At 33.0% G+C, this 21,925-nt stretch overlaps 1 protein-coding gene across 5 annotated transcripts in view; it reads right to left on the bottom strand.

Annotated features, from left to right (window-relative positions):
* The window catches only part of LOC126734085 (E3 ubiquitin-protein ligase RNF144A), a 246,320-nt gene that overhangs the window by 139,721 nt on the left and 84,674 nt on the right, over positions 1 to 21,925 (bottom strand). For 4 of the 5 annotated variants that reach the window (XM_050437620.1, XM_050437613.1, XM_050437598.1 and 1 more), the window contains exon 2: positions 4,978 to 5,023. The gene's annotated coding sequence lies outside the window, so the exon portion shown is untranslated. Of the gene's footprint in view, positions 1 to 4,977; positions 5,024 to 5,812; positions 5,898 to 21,925 lie in introns of all 5 variants that reach the window. The other variant, XM_050437609.1, reaches the window with a different exon arrangement.

Below are 21,925 nucleotides of genomic sequence, written 5' to 3'. Positions count from 1 at the left end.
TGTCAACAATCAAATATACCTGATAAAAAATTATGAAAAAACATGTTTGATTACGCTCAAATGACCCAGTTTCAAATTTATTAATAATGTTACTATTAGGTACAAGACATGGTATACAAAATATTCTTAAAATTCTATGCAGAATTCAAAAATGGAATAAAAAATAGGTATTAAAATTTAAAAAATTGAAGTTGAAGGTCGTTACTTATTTTGGTTCGCAATGAATTCATCATGAAAAAAATCTCGAGCGAAAAAAAATAAAAATCGACGTGTCCGAGCGTTTTTTTTTCGAACACACCCCAAAATAAAAGAACTGGTTTTAGCCTTCCCTCCAGAATAATATACAATGACACGACTAGCATCGTATGACAGGACTAGCACTATCTCGGATACTGCCGATGTTTGCAGAATACTTTTCATCCGTCTACTCAGATGAGCAGGTTAATGACATACCATCTTTTGATTTTGATAAATCAATTTGTTTGAGCATTTTAACTCTGTCAACGCAGGATGTTTATGAGGTTATTACTTCTTCTAAGAATAAGCTCTGTGGTGGACCAGACGAGATTCCGACATTCTTCCTGATGAAATGTGTTTGTGTTCTTACGAAATCGATGCTGTTCATTTTTAATAAATCTCTGGGTAGTGGTTCTTTTCCCACTCTCTGGAAAAGACGTTTTCTAAAACCCATTTTTAAATCTGGTAGTAGAAATGAAATTTCCAATTATCGGGCTGTGTGTGACCAAACTGAGTTGCCAAAGCTGCGTGATTGCCTGGTTAAAGGTAGGATTGCATGGACGTTTAAATCTTTATTTAATCCTAAGCAGTTTGGATTTATAAAAGGTAGATTTACTGACTCTAATTTGGTGCTGTATGTCAACTACCTCTAGAGCTGCTTGTAGAAATGACTTCAGGTTGACTCGATATATACAGATTTTTCCAAAGCTTTTAATTGGGTTAATCATGGAGTACTGTTGCAGGAGCTTAGGGCTTTAAGTATTGTGGAGCCTCTTCTTCAGTGAATCTCGGAATTCATCAGAGATAAAACCCAAATTGTTAATCTTGGAGGCACATGTTCCACTGAAATTTTGGTGCCACCTGCGGTTCCACAGCGCTCCCACTCTGGCCCTATTTTGTTTTGCCTCTTTTTGATTGATTTAGTTTATAAACTTGAAAATTGTCGTGTGCTAATTTTCGCTGATGATGCCAAGCTGTTTAGGCTGATCACATCCGTATATTATGTTATGCTCCTACAGGAAGACCTTAATTTGTTTTTTGATTGATGCCACTTGAATAGAATGTTCCTTAATATTAATAAAGTGCGATAAGATTACTTTTTCTAAGCAAAGAGACCCCATTACTGTTCTTTATAAAAATAAACAATGTAGCAATTGGTGTTAAAACAGAGATTTCTAACTTAGGAATATTTATTGACTCCGGGTTGTCTTTTAAAAGTCACACCAATTAGGTAACCGGTAGGTAGAGCAATGTAAATTCTCGGTTTTATCCAGCGTTCTATAGCTCATTAGTCTTTGTCTACTTTTAGACTGAATTATTGCTCTCTTGTTAGGCTCATCTTGGAATATGGCTTAATTGTGTAGTCCCTTTCATATAACTGCTACATTGAACAGATTGAAAAACTGAAAATATTTTTTTAAGAGTGGCTGCTTCTAGATGTGGTTACAGGAGGCAGGAGTATTACTATCAGTGGGTCAGGGATAAACCTAAACTCACCCACATTAGAGCCACGAAAAACATTATTCAACTTATGTTTTATGCATAAAGTTTTAAATGCTACTAGATTCCGTAAATAAATAAAAGCTTTTTAATATTTTTCTATTTATTCATTTTTGTCTCACAAAAATGATTTTAGTAAGTAATTAATTATTTGTTAATAACATTTAACTTGTAAGATATTTAAGCACTCCAGGCTTAAATACATCACTTGACCACTTAAATGACAGCATTATATTGTTTGTTATCCGATTTATAATATGTATGGCCAATCACAGCTTATTTACATATCGCTTCTTTGAAAAAAAATAATTAAAAACGTAGTTAGCAACATCGCTTTTATCTTTAAGAAATAACCAACTCAGCGTCTAGCAACCGGAGTTTCCAGCGTCTCACCTTAACTCCAACCTCAAACCTCACTCAAATGTGTTTTTTTTTAACGGACTTCATTAGAGGAAGGTAACCTACCTAACAAAAAGCATTTTTATGGAAATTAAATATTTTATTAATATTATAGATTTCTTAATAAATCATGTTTTAAGACACAAATTTTTTACATTTTGCAAAATTTTATTCTATTGAACAAAACTCAAAAGTTTAAAACCACTTATTTTATATCTCATAATATATAGTTCTTTGGTGCTGACTTTTTCAAAGGGACAGTATTGCTACAGCGGAAAGAGTTAAAACTAAAAGGATGTTCAAATTGTGAAGGAGTTGCAGGTTTTTTACAGGTTATTAATAAGTTATTTAATAAGATTTTTGTTATGGGTATTTAGCCTCTACAACAGTTTTGAGACATCACAGACAGAACATCAGACACAACACTAAAACGTGACCTTTTTCTTCCGGTGTTATCACTTCAAATTTTTTAGAAGCAGTTTTAGGAATAAGAATGTTAATGATTTAGTTTCTTTTTTGTTTAAGGATATTATATTTATTTTTGAAATAGGTTAATTCTATTTATACTTTTTATTTTAAATTTTCCTGTAAAATACAACACAAATAAGTTAAATTAACGTTATAATGGTTGTTAATATATAGCTAAAAATTTCCTTTGTTGGAAATTTGTGTAGACTTGACAACAGAGAATCATATTTACATATTTAAACAAAACAGCCCTCTTACCTCTATGCACATGGGCTCAAACAAAGTTGTTGTTTACTAATTCTAGTCTTTCAATGTTCTAAGTTTAAATCGCATCTTTGGCAGTTAGCGTTGAAGACAAGTGTTTGTATTATTTATGTAAAACTTTTTGAATGTCATATAAAACTTTCAAAGTAAAAAAGTTTTTTCTCTTAATTTTAATCATTTTAAGTAATGCCTAGGCATAATTTGTTTACCAAATTGAAGATACGTGATATGCTTCGTGTTTACGCGCAAGTAAATTTTAATGGTCGGCATGCAAGACGCAGGTATCAGGAAATATTTCCAGTTAGACAACAACCAAACCATAAATTATTCCAAGGAATTTATAGCCGTCTAGGAGATACTGGATAATTTCGGCAAAAAATGCATGTTTTGGGCCGCCCAAAAAATATTTCCCAAGAACAGGAAGAAGAAATTTTAGTCCGCGTAGCAGAAAATCCCTGGTTAAGTACTAGGCGAATAGTGGCAGCTAAGGGTGTAGCATATGTGTTGGTAAAGTACTTTAGAAAGAAGGCCTCTATCCATACCACTTTAGACCAGTTCAGTGTTTGATCCCACCAGATTTGCCAGCCAGAACGCAGTTTTGTCGTCAGTTTAAAAATATGCAAACCGCAGATCCAATGCTTAATAGCAGAGTGTTATTCACAGACGAGGCTACATTTACTAGATGCGGCGTATTTAACTTTAGAAATGCTCATATGTGGGATACTGAGAACCCCCATTCAGCTATCATTTCCAGCATGAATTTAAAGTTAACATTTTGTGTGGTATTATTGGAAACCATATAATAGGCCCCCATGAACTACCACCTCCTTTGAACGGAGACTCGTACTTAAATTTCTTACGAAATGAACTTGGAGGTCTTTTAGAAGATATACTATTAAATATTAGGCAGAACATGCAACATGTTTGCAACATGGGGCGCCAGCGCATTTTGCTCGACAGGTAGGCAATTACTTTGACTAACAATATGCCGAACGTTGGATTTCCCGTGGAGGACCTTTGCTTTGGCCTACGCGTAGTCCAGACTTAAACCCCATAGACTTCTGTATTTGGGGATATTTTAAATCAATTGTTTATGATAGCCCTTAAATAATCTAAATGAACTAAATGTAAAAATTGTAAATTCTGAAATTATGTTAAATAATAATGAAGATCTTTTCATTATTTTTTAACGTCATAAGTTAAGTTTAGAGTCATTTGTTAAACGTATTTCAAAATGCACTGAAAATAATGGAGAGCATTTTGAAGAGTTGTTACAGTAGCGTTATTTGTATGTTTCTTTGTTTATTATTGTTTTTGGTATATTTGTTTGAAAATAAAATATAAAAAAATAAATATTAGATTTAACAAAAAAGTCGTAATATTTTTTTTATTTAGTAACTATTCTAATTTTACATAAATATTAATAATCTTAGGTATTAATTTTATATAGGATTGCATTGCTAAAAATCTAGTAAATTTAAGTCATTCACATATTATGAAAATCTAAAAGTGCGATCATTTCGAAAATGGTTGCTCCTAGCGACTTCAACAAGGAATAAATTTTTTATGTAATATTAAAAAAGGAAATTATTTTGTTGCTTTTCAAACCAATATGGATATATACGGAGCTGCAAAAAAGTTGTGCGATTTAAAAAAGTAAAAACTAACGCAACGAGCGCCCTCTACCGAAAACACGAAAACTGTATACGAAATTTTATTTTTCTTTTTCTTAAAAGACTCGTATGTTCTAAATTTCATGTAAGTATGTCATTTGGTTCAGGACCTATGAGAAAAAAACGATAAATCAAATAATACTTTGACACCATGTATTTAGTTACTATTAAAGTTAGGATAAGGCAAGTTGACCTCAGCCACATTATTTTGACGTAAGGAATCTACTGTTGTTATATGTCCCATTACTTTCGGGACACCCTGTATAATAAATATTGGTGATGTAAAACAGCCTCCGGAAAATAAGCCGAATTCAACTGCACTTGTGATATTTTATTTAATAAACCCTTATAGTTTGTTTGAGGTAAAGACATCGCTTTATGTTTTGATATTTTCGTTACGGTAATATGTAAACCAAAAAAGGAAAAATGAACTTACCATTATAGATATCAGCAAATACGTTCCGTACCACTTCAAGGTAGACCTGTAACAGAAAATGACGGATTTCAAATTTAATATGCACACACACGTAACAATTCCAATATGAATGTTGCTATATTTAGATTTTTAAAATCATAATTTTCTCGTAAATATTTATCACCTTCATCCGTTGCTAATTGAAATAGGACAGTTTAGCTAACAACTTATAAGGATCTCGTTGACTTAAAAAAGGCTTTTACGCTTAACAGCTTTCAAAACTGTAAGATTTTCCTCGATCTAGTAAGAAAAAGGAAAATTATTTTTATTTATTCAACGCCGGATTTTTTAAGGTCAATAAAACTATAGTTTATTGCAAATAAAAGGAGAACTTGTAATTTTTTGTTCAAATTTTAATGCATGTTCGGTTTGAACCGTGGTAGTTTTGACCTTTAGGACAGAAAATTACGTTTTATCTTTTATGATTATGTATGTATTAAATATTAACATATATGTCAATGAATATGTTTATTATAAAATTTTAATTATACTAGACAGCCTTTTTATTGTACCCATAGTATTTATTAACAAGAAAAAAACTTATTTAATTTGAATTTCCACATTAAAGGTGTTCAAAAATAACAATTAAAAATTCTTTGAAGATAATTGAAAAATATAAAGTAAATAACAGTCGTAGCTAAGGTCGCATCACGTGATCAATTCGTTCGAAATAAGACTACTCTTCGGGACAAGAGTTATGTGTATAAGCCACTTACAATTATATAGCATCAATTTGCAGAATAAGCAATATCAACATATTTTATTTTTATGTTTTTACTAGGAATCGGAACAATACCTTATTATGATAGGCATTCTGCAATTGAGTTTAAAACTCGCTGCAACCAACTGATGTCGCGTGTCGTTACGTGAAGCATTGCGACCTAGAAAAAAACTTGAGTAACTGTACAAAATGTTCAAAATTAGACACTTTTGTAGGTTATCCCGGTCGTTATAGAAGATAGTGTTTTTTTGCATTACGGTGCTATTAGTACTTTGCTTTTTTATGAAACGAAATATGGCATTGTCAAAAATTTAACGGCTGTCATAGTTTTTAATCTGCAGAGTGATTTTGAACATTTTGGATTTTGGGACTCCTTTTGTATTCCCGTTATTATTTAACATATTAAAAAAGTAAAAAAATGGTTTAAATAGACGTTTTTCTGAGGAGATCGCGAGACCTGTATTGTTGTGTACGAAGTAAACTAACACATGATATTTTTCAAAATTTTGGTCAAGTGCTCCAAGGGCAAAGAGGGCGAAAACAAGTGAAATATGGAACTTTTTTTACGCCTTTGGAAAACGCCGACTGCCTGTCAAGCTGCAATATTTGTAAGAAATTTTTTTCTTGAATAAATAATAAACTTACCAAAATGATTAGTGGTGAAAACTATGCCACTGCCTCCTATATTATATCAATAGTTAATGGCCTTTATTAAAATTGTAAAAATCTAAGCAAAAACGGTTTTTTAAAAATAATAAATAATGTTATAGATCTTATTGAAAAGCAATTTTATGAGCGTCTTGAAACGGTAGAATTTAGTAATACTTTGGACACAGCGAGTTTCGTGGACCCAAGATTTAAAATGTTGGCATTTTCAAATACAGCAGTGGCAGAAAACACAAAAAAAGGATAATTGAACATATTGTAAATTTAATTGCCGAAGAGAGAAGAGTATATGTGACAGAAGAAGTCGTCTAAGTGCTTCAAAGGTAGAAAAATTATTATTTTTAAACGTTATTAGTAAATTTTGTCAATAATTCATATAAAGTTATTGATAAAATTCCTTTTAGTCTGCTATTAAGTTTAGATTGTTTTATTTAAAGTTTTGTTTTGTTAGAAATAAATATATTATTTTATGTATACACTTATTGACATCAGAATATTTTAATAATTTTATGTTACTTGTTTATTAAATTAATAAAAATATTTGCATAAAAATATTAATCCTGTATAATATAATATACAATACGCCACTGTCACATGTTATTAGTAGATAAATATTTTATCTAAATCTATATTGCATTTCAATAACCTTTCAAAGCATTTACTAAAAACCAAATAAAACAGGACCACTTCAACCAGTAACAGCTGTATAGAATCTAAATTCTGAACCTGTATTATCTTATTAGGTCATTAGTATACCTATATTATGCCAGTAACAGGATAACTGGTAAGATTAACTGTTATTTATGAATAACAGTCGCGGTTATAACTGGTAGTCCAAAATAACCGTTTAGCCCATCACTATGTAGTACTACTGCTTTCCGGTATCGCACACATGTTCCGTATTTTAAGTTTTCGCGGATGACCTCGGTCAAATAGCTCATTCCTCTCGCCGCGAGGGGTCCATAAGGTAAAGTAGGAGAAAAGAGCTTTATCGAAGAGACATTGGAGTAAGAGAGTAAGGAAATGTAAGATAGGTCGAGTTTAAATATTAACAATTTACCAAGAAACGCGTATGTTATACCCGGTGAACTTTTATATGCAAAAGCAATGTAAATAAAACAAAATAAACAAAGTATTACCGAATTAATTATTCAATATCTTAAACTTTAAAGATAACTTATGTTAACTAAAAATAAATAAAATTAACAAAAAAGTAACAAAAGGAGAGAGAACGAAACAAACTATGATATCTGTCAAATTTCTGATAATGGCATATTTCGTTTCATAAAAAAGTAGCACAGTATTGCAAAAAGCGCAAGGCCTTATCTCCTATAGCAACCCAGACAACCTACAAAAGGACACTCTGTATATTTTTACCCTGCTACGTGGCAGCTACGACTGTCCTGTTAAAACCAGATATATTGCATATCCATATCTTCCTAATCTTTTCTAATATTTAAATAATTATAAATGTTATCAAAATATCAATTTTCAACAAAAAGACCATCTGTATTCAATAAAACAACAATTAAGACTCGACCCTCTAAATTCTGAAGAAAAAGCAGCAAATACCAACCTTCGTTTAGATTTTCAAATTTACATTTTCACGTGACATAAAACATTCAATAGATACAGGAAATACTAAACCTATATTCACAAAATATTATCGATAGCCTCAAGTTCATACAGAAAAAATAAAAAGTCAAAAAAATAAAAAAGATGCATATTGGCATTCTGCATATTGCGTACCTGTAAGTACATTTTTTTCGTATGTAGCATAAGTACAGGGTGGCCATTTTATTAGAGGCATATACCTTTTCTCCGAATCTACAGATTGTGCAAAACAAATTTCTTACAAGTGTTTCTGTTTTAAGCGAGTTTTTAAATTATTTGAGTTTCATTTATACAGGGCATTCAAAAAGTGCTGCACCGATTTTAACACCAGAATTTAAAATGGGACGCCCCATATATTTTTAGGTTCCTTGGGAGAAATAAAGGTAACTTTAATACCTATCCGAATTTTGTGTAGTTTAGACAGAAATTAAGTTTTTTTACAATACAGTATTTTGTAAGAATTTTATACAGTGCTTTTATTTCAAAACAATCCACCCTTAATAACTTTCTTAAAAAAAAAAAAAAAAAAAAAAAAAAAAAAAAAAAAAAAAACACGTCAAATTAGATATATAGGGGGACGTTTAATTATGCATTTACTGAAGTTCTGTCAATCACCTCCTCACCTCCAGCTAACCTCACTTTAATATGTCAAATGGGAACCCCCATCGTGTGATACATCATAGTAAGCAGTAAAATTCTCTATTAAACGGTACCAAAAAAAATGAAATCGGTAAATGTGTAAGCAAATAGTGTTAGCGAAAATGTCTAGAAATAATGAATATTTTATTTACGTCAAACTTTTGTATTTTAAATGAATACTTTTAGTGTGGTACCTATATCATTTTAAAATTCTTACATTTTCTATAATAGATCATCAAAAAAAAAAAAAAAAAATACAAGCAATTTAGAAGTTAAAATGTGTGGTAACAAACAGTACATTTAGTTCAAGCAAATTATTTATTTTTTTTAAGTAAAGAATGTGTACCGTTATTTGCGAGAAAAAAGAGTGTCCTCAAATTTTTGGCAAAAATCTTTGCAGTCTTATAACTTTGTATGTGTATTTATTTCACTTATATTTTTTGCAAAACCTACCTAATAGGTACAAAAAAACACTGCAATACCTTACATTTTTAAGGCGTTTAAAAAGCAGGCGATTTATTATTGTTAAAACTGTCAGTTTGACGCGTGCATTTTTTCAATTTTAGTTAAAACAGTGAGTTAATAAAATGGTGTATACGCTAGCCGAAAGAATAGAAATAATTTTCCTTTATGGAGCTCAAAATCGGTGTGCTCACAGAACCGCGAGAGCATTTAATGAAAGGTATCAAGATAAAAACATGAGCCATAAATACGTATTAGAATTGATACGAAAATTTGAAGAGACGGGATCGATTTGCAATAAGAAAAAATATGAAAATAGAGTTGTCGATGAAGCATGCCAAGTTGAAGTACTAGGACAATTTGCTATAGATCCAACTTTGTCTATACCAAAGGCCGCAAAACTAACAAATATTTCCACTGGTTCCGTACATAAAGTTTTAAAAAAAAATAAGTTCTTTCCTTATAAAATTCATATTCTTCATGAACTCGGAGAAGATGATTTTGATAGGAGAATTCAATTTTGTGAAGTGATGTGCCAGCGAATTGACGATGATCCCCATTTATTGAAGAACATTTGCTTCAGTGACGAATCGACCCTTTTTTTAAATGGCCTGGTCAACAGACATAACTGTAGATACTGGGATAATGAAAATCCGCATGTTTTTCGGGAAGGCCATACCCAATATCCCCAAAAAATTAATGTTTGGGCAGGAATTTATGAGAATGAAATAATCGGGCCATTTTTTTTGGAAGAAAATTTGACTAGCGAAATTTATTTAAACTTTTTAGAAAATGCAATATACCCTTCCATCATCCAATCTATGGAAAATCAAGTAGATCAACATGGTGCTATATTATTGAATGAAAATAATATACATTTTCAGCAGGATGGAGCTCCCGCGCACTACACTTTGGTAGTTCGAGAGTGGCTTGATGAAAATTTTCGAGAAAAGTGGATTGGCAGACGTGGTGCAATCGGCCTGCGCGGTATCCGGACCTAACCCCACTAGACTTTTTTCTTTGGGGCTACTTAAAAAGCAAAGTTTATAAAACCCCACCTGAGAGTATTGAGAATTTAAAAAATAGAATATTTCAAGAATGCAGAGAAATTAGCGGGCAGACCCTTGCCAATGTTCGTAAGGAGTTTGAAAATAGGCTTTTTTATTGTCTTGTTAATAACGGCACGCATTTTGAACATTTAATAAAATAAATTTGTTAAACTAATTAAATTTGTTTTTCTACCCTACTGATTTACACTTTAATTGCTTCTTAATCAATTTAATTTTTTTACAACCATTGATAGCATAATGAATGCCCTTTAAAATAATGTATCACACCATGGGGTAGCCATTTGACATACCAAAGTTTGGTGTAAATAAAATATTGATTATTTCTAGACATTTTCGCTAACTATTTGCTTACACATTTACCGATTTCATTTTTTTTTTGGTACCGTTGAATAGAGAATTTTATGCTCCTTACTATGATGTATCACACGATGGGGGTTCCCATTTGACATATTAAAGTGAGGTTAGCTGGAGGTGAGGAGATGATTGACAGAACTTCAGTAAATGCATAATTAAACGTATATCTATCTAATTTGACGTGTTTTTTTTTTTTTTTTTTTAAGAAAGTTATTAAGGGCGGATCGTTTTGAAATGAAAGCACTGTATGCTGAACAATACTTTTGACTAGTCGATTTCTGTGGCATTTGTCTATCATTTTGTTGGTTTCATAGTATATTAACATACTTTTTCCTCATGGGGATGTGGTTAAAAGGCTCTTTAGGTCAAAATCGGGTAAAGGTTCTTTGAAGAATGACAAAGCAAGATTAATAATGTCTATAGGCGTCTTTTCATTTAACAGCAAAGGTGTCAAAATGGTATTTTTCACCTTGGATTTACTATTTGATTCCTCAGTTAGAGGTTGTTTCCCTCGTGTGTCCTCTTCAAATGCAAAATTACTCAGGCTTTGGGATGTTATAGTAATTGTTGTTGTATCCTCTATCTCCTAATAATATATTATTTATTATTTCCAAATGGAATATGCCTAAATTTAACACTTACACCTACTTTATCTGAGATCCAGTTTATTTAGTGCATTTCAAATTATAAACGTTTGACAAGTTGTGGAATTAGGTACTCGTAATTCTTTCAAAAAGTCTGCTCTTTCATGCAAACTTGTTAATATAATGTTTCTATTTCTATTTCATTTTCTAAAATGTTGAATAATAAATCTCTCTTGAATAGAAAATGCAAACATTTATCAAAAATAGAAAACAAGACAAGGGAACTGTAAATGTATTTGTATAAATATTAGAAAAATATTTCTAAGGAAATCTGAAACACACAGGTTACACTCATCAATGACCAGCAAGATCAAATTTTATTAATCATGTTCAACCGACATCCTAGTATCACATTATCATTGGAGACTTTAATGTAAATAGTCTTGATATCTAATTCCAAAAATACTAAAGAATATAATAATTTACTAGCTCTGAATGGTTTCACATAGTTGCTAAGATTGACGAAAATTCAAATGATAGCAAATTCAACACGCGTGACCGCCTCCTCTCATACCCTAAGACCTAAGTAATCACGTTCTAAGTTCATCGTTAAAAACTATAGATGTCAGGTTGGTATTGCTGACTCTTCAATTTCCGATCATAGAGCTTTAGATAGAGAGTTTAAGGAAAAAATAGGTTTGAAAAAAAAAACTCAAAATTTCAAATAAAAGGCTTAAATATTACAACATTTTAGAACAAATTTGCAGAAGTAACCCTTATAATAACGACATAAATACGTTTCAATAATTAACTAATCTAATTGTAAATCCTTAAAAGATTCTTCAAAAACAAGTAACATTAAATGACATTTAAATAATAATTGAATCGCCTCAGACGTTATTGATTTAATTAAACAAATAGATTTCGTATATAGATACTTTTAAAGTCCTGTCTATTCAAGCAATTGACGAACAAACGGCGGCTATTTGTTTACTGTACTGCAAAAATTCAACAAAATTCATGTACAAAAAAATAAATCCTAATTATATTTTAATCAGCGCAAATATTCCGGAACAATGGTCTAAATGATATATCAGGAGCCTTCGTTAGGCCAGTTCAAGCCTAAATCTTGGCGCGACTTTTAAATCGAAACAATACACTGTAAATAAATATTTCTAGTAGTGTGACATGTGTAAAAAATCAGTTGACAATTTGGTACCTCGAGTATTTTAATTCACACCTAAACGAACGTTAAGTCAAGTAAAAACGTTAGTCAACTGAACATTGGTGAAAACTACATAAATCGGACTATTAGTATCTGAAAATGGCAAAGCTGGACTTAAAACTTACTGAGCTTAAAGGAGCTGGAGGAAAAGAACTGCAACACGACGGGAAATAAACCGAACTCGACATTACTTGACTCATTACTTGAGGAAGACGATGACTGATTGATATCGGTCAAATGTTGCAAGGTCTGAAAACAAATTTGCTGAAAAATTGTGCCAGGTTGGAAGAAAACATTTTGGAAAACAATAAAGAATTAAAATAGAAACTCCGGAAAAATATTCTTTAGTGAAAAAGCGAATATTTTCGTTGGAGGAAAACAAAATCAAGAAAATTTATAACGAAATCGCAATATTGGGCGTTAAGAGTTCCGATGAGCTATCCCACCTGAAACATGTCTACCGCACGCAGTTGAAAAACCGCTGGCAGAAGTCAGTGTAGTTCTTGCAAAAATTTGAAGCTGATATTCGACGTTTGGTTCGACTATATCCAGATGTCTAGGAAAAAATCATGAAACGTTTGGCAGTGCAAGCATTCCTGGGTGGACTCCGCTATAGAGCGGAACATAATATTAACCGTGTTTACCGCTAGATACAGGTGCGACAAAGACGATAATAAAACAAAGTAAAATTTGCAGCTGATATGCGCCTAATTAACGCTACGAACATCGACGGCAAATCGGGCAAAAAAAAGTTTTTTTTTATTTTTTTTTATTGTAAACACAAGCACAAGAGGAAAGTCCAATGTCACTCTTGGAGTGGTGCTTGCGCGAAGATATTTGTGGGCATTTATCTTGAATCGCTGCAGGTTGTATGCGTCGGGAAATATGTGAGGTGGAAGCCCGTTCCACAAAGAAGATGTTCTCTAGATGAATGAGTCCCGATACAGCGACGTTCTTGGGGTAGGCAGGTGGACTCGATGTTGATGAGCCGCCACTGCTAGACGCGTCCTTCTTGCCGGAACAGCCCTGGGTGGAATCAGGCCTGCCAGCTCAGAGGAGCACTTACCGTGATAATAACGGTAGAATAAACAGAGATCAGCCACCTTTCTCCTGTGCTCCAGACTATCCAGACTCTTTGTCAGTTCTGGTTTATCGATAAATCGAATAGCTCTCTTCTGTATAGAATCTAGCAGCTTTAACTTAAACTGATGTACTTGTAGAAACAACCGTCACGTTTACAATAAGAAAAGCCACAATTTAACAATCAATAATCAAGACGGACATAATGGATACCAAGGGCTTCAAGTTAAACTTTAAGGAGGGAGTCCTGATTAGGAAGTTGTGTTACATCGTGAGTACCTATTAAGAGTCCTACTTCCGGAGGAAACTTTGATACCACAAGGAAGTGAAGTCGTTTGGCCGGCCGCGTTGATGGCACCACAGATGTAAAATAGTCATGTTCGAACCTACAATGCATGACTATTGGTCGAGGGATAGTAGTCAGAAAGAAACTTCGGAAGAAGCTTCTTGAACGTGCTGAAAACAGTATTCATGTGAGGGTAATAAATATCAATCCTGTCTATCCTGTGTTATTAAAGAAACCAACTGGAAAGCCATTTGGAAAGAATGAATAGAATCTTCAAGAATATCCAGATGCTTTGGATACTGCAAAATAAGGGAGGACCATGGTTTCACTGTCTATTGTTTCACCGGTGGTACTGGTAAAAAAAAAGAGGCTCGACTAGAGTCTGCGTAAATTACCGGTACCTTAATAACGTGGCCAAAAAGGACAGCAATCCTCTTCCTCGCATTGACATTTTGGACTCCCTGGCAGAATCAAAGATCTTTTCCTTGCTATTCCTGAAAAGTGGATAGTGGCAAGTTAAGTTAGCCCCTGATGATCGGGAAAAGACTACTTCACGGTGGGTGCTGAATTATGGCAATTTAACGCAATGGCATTTGGGCTGTCGAATGCTGTAACTTTTTAAGCGATTTTAATACGACTATCCTGGAAGACATGTCTGGTTTATTTGATGACATTATTGTGGTTGGAAAACTCTTTGAGGACCACATGAGAAACCTTGAGTGTTCCTGAGTCTAAAAAACTTTGGACCGAAGTTGACCCCAAAGAACCGTCATCTGTTTCAAAGGGCTATGCAGTTTACAAGGCAAAGATCCAGACTAGCAAGATTGGTCAGTTCCTAAAGGCTAGCATGAACTACGGAGCTTCTTAAGATTATACCAACATCGTAACACCATTGACCAGGCTGACATAAGGAGTATGAAAATTCCCAAAACTGTTAGGAAGCTTTTTATTACATAAAAAAGGGTCTAAAAAGCACACCTAACCTGAACCATCCCCTACTCTTGCTCCGGAAAATAGTTGATCACGATGGCAAAAAAAATGAAGGCAAACATTGTGCCTAAATATCAGATTTCGGAATTGCTATTGGAAATCCATACCGGTGTGTCAGGCATGGTATGGTATAATTTTTTGGGCCTCTAACTCTATGGCTCAAGAAATTATTTTAATACAGAAACGTCTTATTAGAATAATGACCGCATTTTCTAGAATCATGTCGTGGCATCTTTAGGTATAAGAAAATTATGACCATCTATGCTCTGTACAAGACAAATCGTTGTGCCTAAATGTCGGTTTTCAGAATGGATATTGGAAATTCATACCGGTGTGTCACGAGGACATCTTGAAGTAACGAAGAGAAAAAAATGAGGGAAAGATTTTACTGGGCCAAAAGCAAGGCAGACATAACGTACTGGTCCAGGAAATACGTTGTATGTGAGGAAGTCTTCGGCCGCAGAAGAAACAGAAGGTTTTGATACGTCATTACAACGTAGAGTCCTTTAAAAATAATTGCTATTGATTTTCTTGGCCCGTTTTCCGAATCAGAAGCAAAGAATGCGTACATCCTTGTCGCGATAAATTACTTTAGCAAGTGGATTGAGGCATAACCTCTACCAACCCAGGAAGCCTCTAATGACGCGTACGCTTTAGTAAAAAATGGTTCTGCTGCTTCGGTATGCCTTTGAAGCTTCATTTGGACCAAGGGAAAAATTTTAAATCCAATTTATTTCAAAATATCTGCATGGCGCTCGGAGTCAAGAAAATGAGGACTACTTACAGTGTGTCTCAGATAAAATGATATACACGGAGATTTCGTAAATAACTTAAATAGGGGAAAAGTTGCGCTGTTCCAAGCCCAATCAAACATGACATTAATTTCCACGATAACTACAGGGATTTTCAAAATATGGGGCTAAATCTTTTATACGTCGTAAAATAGCGCGTAAAAAGTCCTTTTCAACCAGTCTTCAAGTTTCCAGACAAGAAAGTTCTGAAGTGCTTTTACACTCCTCAACATCCTTCTCTGGAGAAAAGCGTGGATTTATATTTGGACAAGAGGTCCTGTTATAAGAGGAGGACCTTCTGACAATATCAACATCCATCATCTTTTAAACCATTTCAGAGCAAAATGAGTCTTAGGGAGTCGGCAGATTATCCAGTTTATCCGCCGTGAATAGACCAGCTATTCTCCATCATTCGGAAATCATCTCGGTGGCACAAGTAGCGAACTATCCGTAACAATACCGTTTTCGAAACCATTAAAAAGTATTACCGGGAACCACTAATTGACATGTATAGCATTTATCGTATATCCCTACCGGCACCCTACACTATCTTACGGACGATAGACAGCCATAAACATAGCGAAACGCATGCGTATTAATATAGTGGGAAAATTATTCCCCTTTTACTTTCACAGTGGACTATACTTTAGTTATTTCCTTGTTTGTTACTCATACCCGTTTACCAATGAAACACACTTCGTTAGTATGTACAGCTAAACATTTGGTAAAAGAGGGAACTCAAAACATAAAACATTAACTTAAAGAAAATCACGTGGTTTAGTTGCTGAGCAAGGCGACGCAGTTCTCCCTTTAAAGTCAGCCAACTGCTTAGTGGTTTGGAGCGCAACGTCCGATGGCTGCGATGAACGGACTTCGCTACCGCGCTTCAGCTGCTTGGTTCACCGATAGACCACGATCGATACGCAATAGTAAGAGGTTCGTTATCGATATAAAAGTTCCGAACAAATGTTGTTTACATTATTGTCAAATAATAATTAATAATTCAAGTTTATTTAGTCTCCTTTTGTCTGAAACAGTAAAAAGAAATTGGTTTTTTATTTTGTTTTGCCTAACAATGACCACCAACAACCCAAATCAAATTCCAGTGTCTTGACAAAATTTAAGTATTGTCCGATCTAATGATGAAGATGACCAAATACTTCCAATGGATATCCTAGCAAATAATCCCTATGTTGATCCAGCAAATTTTAAGGTTGGTAATATTAATTTTATAATTTTGAAACGATCAGGAGTTTAGGAACTATATACTGGCTTGAACGTATTACTTCAAGAAGTTTTAGAACTTATTAAAAAAATTATTATATAGAAAATATATTTTATGTGGTCATTTATATATTGGATAAACAGACAGTTGTAGGTCTATTTTTTCTTCTCCATATGAAGAGAAACGGGAACAGCAGAAGTTTGATTGGAATCCAGGCTATCCTAATATTAAATATATATTTGGTATTTATATTTTTGATTAACTTTTAATACAGCAAAGCCTTCACCTTCACAAATTTTGGAGTTAATAAGAAATTAAATATAGACATTTAGCTATAGAGTTTACTATATTTTTGCCTCCAGGAGAAGAGATTCCAAATAATGAACCTCAATCTCCAATTAATATTGAATCTTCAATACCAATAAAGGATCACTTTTTGGATCGCCCAGTAATTAATGAATTTCCGAGAGAAGCACAATCAAACATTCAAGATAGTTTTATGATTAATACCAACTATTATTTATAATAATTTTTTGTTATGTTATCCTTTCATTTAGTGAAAAAAACTTGTCATTAATTTGGTGTATTTCAGGCCCAAGACGAAAAAAAAAAGCATAGCAGTACAAACGAATTTAAAAAGAATACTTTACAATTTTTGGAGGAAAAAAACAAATAGAATCAGAGAAGTGGGAAATAAAAAAAAACAAGACTGGTTTTTGGGCAGGCAAAATTTTTCATAGCGAAAGAAGAAATACAGGCTTTGAGGCATCTATTAAAAACCCAACAAGCCCTTGTAAATGATATTTTAAAAAAGGTTTTACCTAAATAGGTAGTAGATAAGGATAAGCCTTTAGCTCTACATTTTTTATATGTTGTTAATGTTCCTTTTTTATCAAACATTAGATCTTAAGTTAGATAAGAGTAAATAAAAATCAATGTATCTATAATTTTATCAATTTTATTTCTATTAACATTTAACATTCACAAAAAACTATATTATAAAATACTGTAACATGATTTGTCTAAGAAAACTCTAGAGTTTTTGAGTATATTAAAAAATATTTGTCATATTGAGATAACTGTAGAGCAAACATTGATATATAAATTACATATTGGTTACCGCAGATATTCTTCTAATTCTAGAGGATTAATATTAATGACTGGGCTGTTTGATTACTATATATACAGTATTCAAGTCAAATCGTATCTTATTTTTTTATTTTCTACCTGAATCCGAGAGATTTTCTACATTCTGGGACACCCTGTATAAACAGGAATGACATTTTTTTTTAATAACTGCAGCACTACAGATGAGGCCTACTTCTTGCAAGAGAAGTTTGTGCTTGTTTTTTAATCTAGGAATGCAAATTCAGTTATAACCTTTCCCACTCTACTGCAACTCTGATCGGACTCATTCTTGCGTTAAATTTTCTCTGGATTCAGACCAGCTGGAAATGGGGTTAACAGCAACTGCCTGATTCTATATCCCTTCACCATAAACAATAAAGCTCTCCCCATCAGGAAATCTTGTACCTTCTTCTAGCTGGTTGTGAAGCTGAGATTCCCTTAGAACGATAGAATCTTGTTTTCTACCCTCATAGGTACCTTTTAAATTTCCAATTATTCCATCTGGACAGGTAAAACCTTGAAATTTTATGTAATGATGTCGTTTATGTCCGGAGTAGTATCAACACCTCCTTAAGAATAAAGGCCTCAGGGCTTGCGCGTGACGTCATTTAACGTAGGCTGATATTATTAAGCATTATAAATGAGCACTAAGATATTATTTATGATAAAGGAGTTTGATATGGGATATTTAATAGGTATTAAGAGTTTAAAGGTAAACACAGGGCTGCCAGATATGAACTGAACCCATAGTCGCGCACAATTCGATTTTTTTTCCAGGAAAACGAAATTTCAAACCAAAAACCCAACTCAAAAAATTAAGATATATTTTCATCAAATTAAATAGTAGACCAAATTTATTTTATTTTAACATTTTTAAAAACTGTGACTATATAACTTAAAAGTTTATTTTCTTAGTGTTATTATTGTAAGTAGTGTAAAAAAATTAACAGTGAAAAATTTGTTTCACCTGTCTCAAAGTTGGGATAAGAAAATGTTTGTCCAGGTTTGGAATTAAGCCAGTTAATGAAAATACACTTAAGTAAATTAACAGTGTCAAAAAGGTAAAAAAGAGGCCTTATGGAGTCAATAGGATGTAGGAAAACTATAGTTAACTGATTAAGGGGTGAAAAATTGCTCATTGATTTACTGTTTATTGCATTATCACTTACTACACCAAAACTATGTAACCAATCTCCAAATTTTCTACTATTGTTATAAAGATATATAACATTTCAGAATTTATCACAAACACAGGAGATATATGAATAACTTCTTGAGTGATAAAGGCTTGAGCATGAGCTGATTATCATAAATGCCACTGCAGATTTTTCTAAATTATGATTATTTACTGCTGTTCCTACTGTATTGCCAGCCTTGTAATCTAAATAAGGCACAATGTAAATTTCATTAAGGAGCAACACAACATATTTGTCTTTTCTGTTAAATATTGATGAATATTATGAGCATAAGTTAAAACAATTTCTTTCATCAACATGCGGTTCGGTCAAAAATTTATTGCAGATAGATTTGATAGTGTCAGGATGTGGTAAAGTAATAGGAGCATGATTTCTTAAATATTTGTATGAATGAGGACTAATAGTAAATAAAATAAAGCATAAGACAATTTTGCTGGGTGAGTACCTATACCTTTCTTCTGAAGCATTAAGTCTTTTTCAAATTTATTTGTATTGTGATTTTAAATTAGAAATTGATACACAAACAGATTGGCCATATAAAAATTACTCTAGCTTTAAATTTTAATCTATAACAATTTCCTATGTTATTGTAGGGGCCGGTGTATGTTTTAATTTAAACAATGTCAAATTTTCAATAGTGTTTTCAGAATCTGAGGGACAACCCTTTATTAAGAACCATCCTCCTTTAATATGAAAATTTTTATATACTTTCCTCAAAAGTCTCAAAACAACTGGCCTAGCAAAACAACTGTAAGGAAGATTACCCTAAAAGCAGGGTAATCTTCCTTACTTTCCTCTAATGGTTTAAGAAATTGTTGCTCCTCTAGTTGCTTAGATTTTTTATCTCTACTTATACGAAATAATAGATTTTTTGAGCAGTAATTAGGGCAATTTGGAACAATAGTTGGTGTGGCATTTTCCTTCAAGCGAGGTTTTTTTCAAAGTGACTGAAATAATCCTACCTGTAACAGGATTCTGCTTGGAATTTATCCATACCTTGCTTTGTATGGATACAATGTTTTTATTAGGCACTAAATCATCTCGCGGAATAGCTCGCAGCCATTTTTGTTTTGACTCGGCATTTTTGGGTCCGTTATCGAAATTACCGCGGTATCCCGGTGCACAACACTTAAACGGCATATTAACGGGGTACGCCGCGATAGCATATCAATTGGGAATTGGTATGCTTTTATATTTATTGCATTAGCATAAAGCCTAAATCTATCAAGATTCAACCATTGCAAATCTCTTAGATTAGACAGTTTTTGCCCAAAATTATCATATACATAACGAAACATATAAAGTCCAGTTCAGAGATCTATTAGAATCTTTGATGTGTCGCAGATAGCATTAAATATTCCGTGCGTCTATGTCGTATTTATTGTCGCATGATATACATGTTTAAATGGCAAAATTTTATATCATTTATCTATGAAATCATTTTAAATATACGTAAAACCCCATGTTTCCATTGACTCCTTTTTATTTTTCTTTCGAAAATGTACATTTTTAGAAAGAAAATAATATCAAAAAATTGACCGCGGACTAAAATCCAAGCATTTTACAAATCATTTTAAACACTCCCACCACTCCCAGACTTGTCACCTCTTTTTAGCTAGTCTATTAAACAGTGATAAAACACCTGCGACCTGGCGGTTCCTACTTTAGGCTGTTTAAGTGTGTATGTCTCTCTGATTTCTCTCTGACTTCTGATTTCTCTGAATCCACTGATTTTGAGAATTACGGGGCCATACCCATACAAATTTTTGGGCTGTTTTTGTATTACTTTCGTTGTGTTTTTAAAGAAATCGTTAAGGATGAGTCTATTGCCTTTAAAATAGTTCTGTTGGATGGGTCTAACACCTTTAATAGTTGGTAGAGGGGTCATGTGAGGTTATTATTTGATGTGTTTTGCCGGTTTTGCTTTTTACACGTTTATGAAAGTGGAGAATTTAGAATTTGGCCTGTATTCGTCTAAATTTTTTGCAGTTTGTACTGTGAGGAAGGGTGTTTTTTTATTTGTGTTTGTGGATTTGTTTTGATAAATATTATACTTAAAGACCTTAAAATGTTTCGGGGAAAATAGGCAGGAAAATTTGGCAAATGAAGAGGACAGTGTTTGTGCCGGCTTATGGAGACCGTGGGTGCACAGGAAAGACAATAATATTTGTGGTGAAAACAATAAGAGTGATCTGGACAGTGATTTAGACTCAGATAGTTCTGATGGTTAATTTTCTAGTGTTGAGGAAGCAGAGGAAGAATCCAGGGAAAAAAGCTACAGGGGAAAATCAAGGGGTTTTAAAACGTAATTGTTTAAGTACAGACGCCAAACAAATTTGTTTAAATGTCTATAACAATCTAAGGAATGATGCTCAGATCACAAATGCTTGTAGTGCTTTGCAAAAAACAGGGTTTTTAACAGGGGTTCCCTATGGTACAATATGTACTATTTTGTAAGAAAAGGGATTAAAGACAGAAAAAAAGGAAAGATGCAGGACAATCAAAGGGACTTGACACAAATATTGCCAAATTGCTAAGGGAAGTTGTGTATTTTAAATACAAAAACAATGAGGTTCTGACCATAGAGATCGTTAAGGACACCTTATTGGCAAGGGACAAATATTTCTCAGTCTCAACCTTGTGGAGATACCTGATAAAATTTAAGATTTAAGAATTGTCAGGTGGCGTATAGAATATTTGGAGAAAATTAAAAAATTTTGGGAAGAAAGATTCATATATTATTTAGACAAAACATGTTATGATGCACATGACATAGTAAAAAAGAGTTGGACTGATAGTTCTAACAAATGTGTCCTAAAAGATGTTCCACCAAACAGGAGATCTCGGATGATCATTATTCATTGTGGTTCAAAAGAAG

Source organism: Anthonomus grandis, chromosome 1 (assembly GCF_022605725.1).
Source record: "Anthonomus grandis grandis chromosome 1, icAntGran1.3, whole genome shotgun sequence".
NCBI lineage: Eukaryota > Metazoa > Arthropoda > Insecta > Coleoptera > Curculionidae > Anthonomus > Anthonomus grandis.
This window is presented reverse-complemented; position numbering and strand designations above follow the sequence as displayed.